Genomic DNA, 8,284 nt, shown 5'->3' with positions numbered 1-8,284 from the left:
TTCCGCTGGCTTGTATTGTATGACTGCTATTATGGGTCGTGAGACCCTTAATGTGTAATGTTATGAGTGTGGCTCTTCCGAGCCTCTTAAATAAAGGTTGTATCTTTATGGTTATGTTGTGATGCCATCGATGTATCTATACATATCGCTATGCCATGCGTACGTGTGTCTTACTTGATATGTATGGGGTTCGAATACCTAGTCGTCAACTTTAGTAGCACTCCTTACAAGGAAATGCCCCTTTGTGATCCAACGAGCCTTGGTAGTCCGCTACTGCTCCGGACACATTGGTTGACCGGCATGTGTCCTTCTTAGCTGCTGTGTCTGTCCTCTTTGGGGAAATGTCACGCGACGTAATGGAGTCCTTGTAGCTTGCTACGACTCGTCTACGTTCGCTGGTGACCGACACCTGCTTTGTTGGGTCATGTATGCCTGTCCTTGTGCGGAACTACCACTTTGGTTTATGACTAGACATGTCAATCCGGGTTCTTTGACATTGGATTGCTAGCGACACCTGTCGCATACGTGAGTCAAAAGACGCAAACGGTCCCGGCTAAGGTAAGGCTGCAGCCGTGGAGTTAACCGTGCGTGAGACCACAAAGAGATGCGATGTGTTACAGGCTGGAGTCCTATGGCTTAGGATCGGGGTCCCGACATTTATCAAGGGGAGACACGCCCAAAGCCTAATGAAGGAGAAGTTGTGGTTTTCATAGATCACCTTCTCAGAGGTTTTTCAACCCCTGGATCAATGTTTTTCCGGGATGTACTCAACTTTCTTCACCTTCCTCCACAAGATTTGGCCCCTAATTCCATATCAAATTTATACCAATTTCAAGTTTTATGAGAAGTGTACTTGCAAATGGAACCCATTGTTCCACTCTTTCTGGAATTCTTTTATCTGCACCGCCAGACTAAGTGCATGGATGGCCCCAACCAAGAACTGGGTGGTATTTCATTTCAAAGGTGCAGAAATGGCGGCTTTCCTTTTGCTGCCCTGCCAATTCATCCCAAAGGGTGGAACCAGACTTGGTTCTATTTTCAAAATACTGCCCCAGCTGACGAAGATCCCTTGCCGGGTTATAGACCAAATCGCCTTCCAATGGATTTTGAACTTCTCGGCCAAATTTCTCAAGAAGAATGTGACGAGTTTGCCTTTATTTTCCAAAAAATGGCAACTCTCCGTTCTCAGGGTCTAACCGGAGTGGACTTGACTCGTTGCTGGGCATCCTGGATGATCCTCCCGCTAAGCCGTCAAAACGCTCTTATGTGCAAGTACTCTGGTCGTGTAGATGCCCCTGGGAGATGTAGCATAGTGATTTTGACAGATGATGATGTAAATGAAGTCGTGAAGAAACTGCTTGGAGAAACTCAAGCAGCCTGTGACCAAGTCGGCCTGAAACCCTTCAATGCTCCCAACCCGGCCCCTCAAGTAAGAAACTTAACTCATCACCTGATTAGCTTTGCGATAACTTCTCCAATATTTTGAATACCTTTGCTTTTATTTTATCCTGCAGGCTTCTTCTTCGTTTTGGAAGAAGAAAAGGAAAGTCCCAGCTAGCAAATCTGAAGTCGTCCCTCCGAAGAAAAGGAGTAAGGTGACTACTACTACTTCTTGGGGCCAGTCTCCATCAGCCAGTGTACCTGATTAGTCAGCTATCCGGAAACTTCAAGATGAGGTGTCGCATAGTCCAAGTCCATCTTGACCCCAAGCTAGTCTTAACAACCTCTCATTTCTGTTGACTCAAATTATCAGGAATCCCTCCCCTCATCTGGTAGATCATCTTCTTCGAAGTTGCCTCCTTTTGTTATTAATCAAGGGTAAGTTTTCTCTGTTTTCGTAGCATATGTTAGCATGTTAGTATTTCTGAAGTTCCTTGTTTTGTAAAGCTAGGGCTAGAACACATAATCTTGGCAATTCTTTTGTTACTCATGAGCCAGAAAATCTGGACATGACGACTTGCGTAGCCTCCAGGCTAGTTGAAAATAATCAAGAGATTCAAGTTGATCTACCTCCGCCTGAGGTAGAAGAAACTATTGCTTCATCTCCGGGTGTCGAACTTGACCCGACAATTTCTCAACAACCTTCAAAAGTTCTCCCTTGTGATGCAAACACAGAAGTGGTTATCCTTAGGTCAAGCTATGTTGCTCGTGGGCCTTCTGATGTATTATCAAAACAATCCATGAAAGAGGGCACTATCCCATCTAATAAAGGGGAAGCTATACTGAAGTCTCTGCACCATGATGCTCTTGATGTTGAAGAATTGTACGCTGGCTGTCTTGAGCATCTTTCTTCAAGCCGGCAAATGGAAGTTGGCCTTGTAAATACAATAAAAATGAAATATGAGGTAAGCTGCGTATCTCATACTTATATACTCTCGTGTAGACCCCAAGGGCCGGCTCATCTCCTTGAGATGGGTCGGGTCTTGTTATTTTTTGATGATGAATTCGACCTATAGCCCACAAGGGCCGGCTCATCTCGTTGAGATTGGTCGGGTCTTGTTATTTTTTGAAGATGAATTCGACGTGTAGCCCCCAAGGGTCGGCTCATCTCCTTGAGATGGGTCGTCTCTTGTTTCCATCATATTTTCTTGAAAGAACTGATATGCATTAGCCTGCAACTGCCAAGTACATTGCTTGAAATATGCTTGGGACTTGTTATGATAATCGTTATCTTGCCCTGTCATCGGCTCACTATCACCTTAATTTCTGTGCAGGAGAACTTGAAGTCTGTCAAGTCGACAACCTCGGATTTGACCAAGGCTCTTGCTTTGGGACAATTTGCCTGAGAAGAACTGGAATAGAAACTTCGTTTATCTTTGGAGCAAACGGAGAAAATCAAGGCACATTATGTGATAGAAAGAGAATCCTTTGAGAGTGAAAAAGCCGTCTTGACCAAACACTCCAAAGACGCTGAAAACAAACTGAAAAATGTATTAGAAGAGTTGTCCAAGTTGAAAAAACACATGGATCAGATGACTCATGCTATCTTTGGTAAGTTTCTTATGAAACTTTAACTCCTGTTTGCCAACGTACAAATATTGTGACATTTTTATGTACTTGATTCCTTGCAGGACGTCGTACTGGAGATCTCTAAGATAATTGCTTGTTAAATCTTAAAGATGTATATACTCTAACTGAGTTATATACTGGTAGTTTGTGCACAATCAAGGCCATTGCTTGAAACAAAGAGCCAGTCAAGCTTATAAAAGACGTCCTGGCGTTCCTTTCCATGATCCCTAGACAGATTGGAGATCTCAAGAGATCACCCGCCCGCGCTGGAGCCACATATTCTTTAAGTCGCGCATTGGCTTATTCATCTGAGCTTGACCTGGCCGAAATGTCCAAAGGGTTTCCAAAACTGAGAGCTGACGGGTTACCCTTTGACGAGAATGATTATCGTCGGAGAGTCTCGACAGCTCGTAAATTGGCCATTCAGCTGATACGTCTCCATCGTATCTACTTTTCCGAACTCTTTTGCCCTTGTTTTGGACTCTAATTTGCATGATTTGAATGGAACTAACTCGGACTGACGCTGTTTTCAGCAGAATTGCCATGGTGTTGTTTTTGTGCAGAAATAAAAGTTCTCGGAATGTCCTGAAAATTTACGAAGATTTTTTCTGGAATAAAAGAAAAATACCTCGGCAAAGATCCACCGGAGGGGGCGTGCCAGTGGGCCACAAGCCCACAGGCCGCGACCACCCCCCTAGGTCGCGCCGTGAGGGCTTGTGGGGCCCACGTGGCACCACCGCCTCCAAACTCAGCTCTATATCTTCCGTCTCGCCCGGAAAAAAAAATCAGAGAGAAGGATTCATCGCGTTTTACGATACGGAGGCGCCGCCACCTCCTGTTCTTCATCTGGAGGGCAGATCTGGAGTCCGTTCGGGGCTCCGAAGAGGGAAATCATCGCCATCGTCATCATCAACCTTCCTCCATCGACAATTCCATGATGCTCTTCATCGTTCATGAGTAATCTCATCGTAGGCTTGCTGGACGGTGATGAGTTGGATGAGATCTATCATGTAATCGAGTTAGTTTTAAAGGGGATTGATCCCTAGTATTCACTATGTTCTAGATTGATGTTGCTGCTACTTGGCTATGCTTAATGCTTGTCACTAGGGCCCGAGTGCCATGATTTCAGATATGAACCTATTATGTTGTCGCCAATATATGTGTGGTTTAGATCATATCTTGCAAGTTGTAGTCACCTACTATGACCCGGCAACCCCGGAGTGACTATAGCCGGAACCACTCCCGGAGATGACCATAGTATGAGGAGTTCATGTATTCACCGAGTGTTAATGCGTTGGTCTGGTTCTTTATTAAAAGGAGAACCTTAATATCCCGTAGTTTCCATTAGGACCGCGCTGCCACGAGAGGGATGGACAGTAGATGTCATGCAAGTTCTTTTCCCTAAGCACGTATGACTACATACGGAATACATGCCTATATTAGATTGACAAACAGGAGCTAGTTACATATCTCTCCGTGTTATAGCTGTTACATGATGAATCACATCCGTCATACTCATCTATCACCGATCCACTGCCTACGAGTCTTTCGTCTACTGGTCCTTGCTACGTTACTTTGTCTAGGCTTGTCCCTTGCTACAAAAGGGATTGGGCCACTTTGCTACTACTGTTGCTACTGTTGTCACTTTGCTACTACTGTTGCTACTGCTGTTACTTTGCTGCTGCTGCTACTGTTGTTCCTTGCTACTTCGCTGTTACTTGTTGCAAGATCCTTATCCGACACTATTGTCGGGGAAGAATAGTTACCCGCTCACGTGCAACCTACTGGCGCCATTGATACAACAGTTAGGAATAGCCTGCCGTCAACAGATCGTTTCTGGCACCATTGCTATCATACGACTTTGCTACTAATACTTTGCTTGCAGACACTAATCTTTCAGGTGTGGTTGAATCTGACAAACTCAGCTGCTAATACTTGAGAATATTCTTCCGCTTCCCCTTTGGCGAACCAACAAATTTGGGTTGAATACTCTACCCTCGAAAACTGTTGTGATCCCCTATACTTGTGGGTTATCAAGACCTTTTTCTGGCGCCGTTGCCGGGGAAGCACAACAATATTCTTTGAGTCACTTGGGATTGACATCTACTGGTCACTATGAGGAATCCGACAGATCCAAGAACTAAAATCTTGCCTTCCACTACAAGGAGAGGTAAGGAATTTCCATCTAGCTCTACACTTGATTCACCTTCAGTTTTGAGTAAGTTTGCGACATCGCCTCCTGCTAGAAATCTTGATATGTCGCCTGTGCTTGATGATGCTATTTCTGCTGCCCATGATGCTATGCTTGATGATGCTATTTCTGTTGCCCATGATGCTATGCTTGATACTATGCTTGATGATGCTATGCTTGATACTATGCCTGCTATGCCTGATACTGCTTTGCCACTTGGTGCATTCCTTGATGCACAAATTGCTAGAGTTGCTGCTAGATGTGATGATACTTCTGAAACTGCTGATACTATTGAAGTAGAACCTGCTACTATGCCTGATTTGCCTGTTATGCCTGATACGCGCTATGTTATGGAGGGAGAGATAGCTAAGGATTTTCTTGCGTGTAAGGATAGCTATGATGTTGAGAAGTTATTGCGCAAGTGGAAAGAAAATTTTTTGAACGCTAGGATGAAATACGACATGAAGTTTGCCACTTCGCCTATCTTTGTGACCGATAAGGATTATGAATTCTCTGTCGACCCTGAGTTAATCACTCTAGTCGAATCTGATCCTTTTCACGGTTATGAGTCTGAAACGGTTGTAGCCCATCTTACCAAACTGCACGATATAGCCACCCTATTCACTAGTGAGGAAAAGATCTGCCACTACTATATGCTCAAGTTGTTTCCTTTCTCGCTAAAGGATGATGCTAAGACTTGGTTCACTTCTCCTGCTCCTGGTTGTGTGCGTAGCCCCCAGGATATGTTCTACTACTTCTCTGAAAAATATTTCCCTGCCCATAAGAAGCAGGCTGCCTTGCAGAAAATATACAACTTTGCTCAAGCTGAAGAAGAGACTCTCCCACAAGCTTGGGGGGGGGGCTCATCCAGATACTGAATGCTTTGCCTGATCACCCTCTTGAGAAGAATGAAATACTTGATATCTTCTATAATGGACTTACCGATGCTTCCAAAGACCAACTAGATAGTTGTGTTGGTAGTGTTTTTAGGGAACGAACCGTAGAACAAGCTGAGATTATACTGAATAACATCTTGTGTAATGAGAATGCTTGGACTATTCCCGAACCACCTCCTAAGCCAACTCCAAAGAAAAGAGGTATTCTATTCCTCAGTCCTGAAGATATGCAAGAAGCCAAGAAATCTATGCGAGAGAAAGGCATTAAATCTAAAGATGTTAAAAATCTACCACCTATCGAAGAGATCCATGGTCTCGATAACCCGATACAGGTAGTAGAAGTAAATTCTCTACGTGGGTTTGATGAGAGTGTTATTCCTTTTGATAAACCTGCTAGCTTATGCATGGATGAATTTGATAACTTCGTTGCCAAACAACAAAGTTTCAATGATTATGTTAGCAGACAATTGGAACAGAATGCTCATATGCTTAGTCATTTAAGTGCTTGTGTGGATAGAAATGTCAATGGTCTTAAGCTTGTGAGTAAACATGCCTCTATGGTTACTACTCAGGTAGAACAAGTACTTAAAGCTCAAAATGACCTGCTCAATGAGTTGAATGACAATTCCGTCAGAATCGCCACTAGAGGCGGTAGAATGACCCAGGAACCTCTGTATCCTGAGGGTCATCCGAAGAGAATTGAACAAGATTCTCAAGGAGTTAGCACTGATGCACCTAGTCATCCTAGAAATAAGAAGAAATATGATAGGGATGTGCACGCTAGCAACCCTGTTGCTGCTACACCTGAGAGTCCAAACGATGCCTCTGTCTCTGATGCTGAGACACAATCTGGTGATGAACATGAGCCTAATGATAATATCAGTAGTGATGTTCATGATGATGCTCAACCTAGCAATGAGAAGGATGTGGAGATTGAACCTGATCTTGATAACCCACAGCCTAAGAATAAGAGATACGATAAGAATAACTTCGCTGCTAGGAAGCACGGTAAAGAAAGGGAACCATGGGTTCAAAAACCTATGCCCTTTCCTCCCAAACCATCCAAGAAAAAGGATGATGAGGATTTTGAGCGCTTTGTTGAAATGATCAGACCTGTCTTTCTGCAGATGCATTTGACAGATATGCTCAAGATGTCTCCGTATGCTAAGTACATGAAAGATATTGTGACTAATAAGAGGAGGATACCTCAGGTTGAGATTTCCACCATGCTTGCTAATTACACCTTCAAGGGTGGAACTCCCAAGAAACTAGGTGATCCCGGTGTGCCCACTATACCTTGCTCCATTAAAGGCAACTACGTTAGAACTGCGTTATGCGATCTTGGAGCCGATGTTAGTGTTATGCCTCTCTCTTTATCATAGACTTGAACTGGATAAGTTGACACCCACTGAAATATCTCTGCAAATGGCCGACAAATCAACTGCTTTCCCTATCGGCATTTGCAAAGATGTGCCTGTTGTGGTTGCTAACACCACTATCTTAAGAGACTTTGTTATCTTGGATATTCCCAAGGACGATGCCATGGCTGTCATCCTCGGAGGACCCTTTTTAAACACTTCAGGGGCTGTTATAGATTGCAACAAAGGCAATGTCACTTTCCATGTCAACGGTAATGAGCATACAGTGCACTTTCTGAAGAAACAATATCGAGTACATTGCATCAATGCTATCGAAAAAACTTCATCAATTCTTATTGGGAGCTTTGAATGCCCTATTCCTCGTGTCAAGATGAAGTATGATTTGCTTGTTGGGGAGATACACATCCCCATTGAGGTGACCTAGTGACTATTCAAAAATTCTCCGTTCTCTTTTGCGATTCAAAAAAGTTTGTCAAAGAGACTTGATCAACCTCACTGACTGATTTCTTTCGATGACCATGAGATGGATGAACCGAGGAGTCACGAACCTCTGTTCCAAGCTTTCACCTTCGGTTGCTTAGAAGAAAAATGATAGATTTAGTTTAGCTTTCCCTGTTTTCTGTTTTAGCATCCGGTAGAAAAGTACCCCGAAAATAGAAGTTATCCGAACGTCCTGAAAATCAAGTATGATTTTTTCAGGAATTTTTGAAAAAATATGAGACGAAGAGTTTGTCAGGGGGCCACACCAGTGGGCCACAAGCCCTAGGGGCGCGGGCACCCCCCCTAGTCGCGCCACCCAGGCTTGTGGG

The sequence above is a fragment of the Hordeum vulgare genome, chromosome 5H, assembly GCF_904849725.1.
Source record: "Hordeum vulgare subsp. vulgare chromosome 5H, MorexV3_pseudomolecules_assembly, whole genome shotgun sequence".
NCBI classification, from domain to species: Eukaryota; Viridiplantae; Streptophyta; class Magnoliopsida; order Poales; family Poaceae; genus Hordeum; species Hordeum vulgare.
This window is presented reverse-complemented; position numbering follows the sequence as displayed.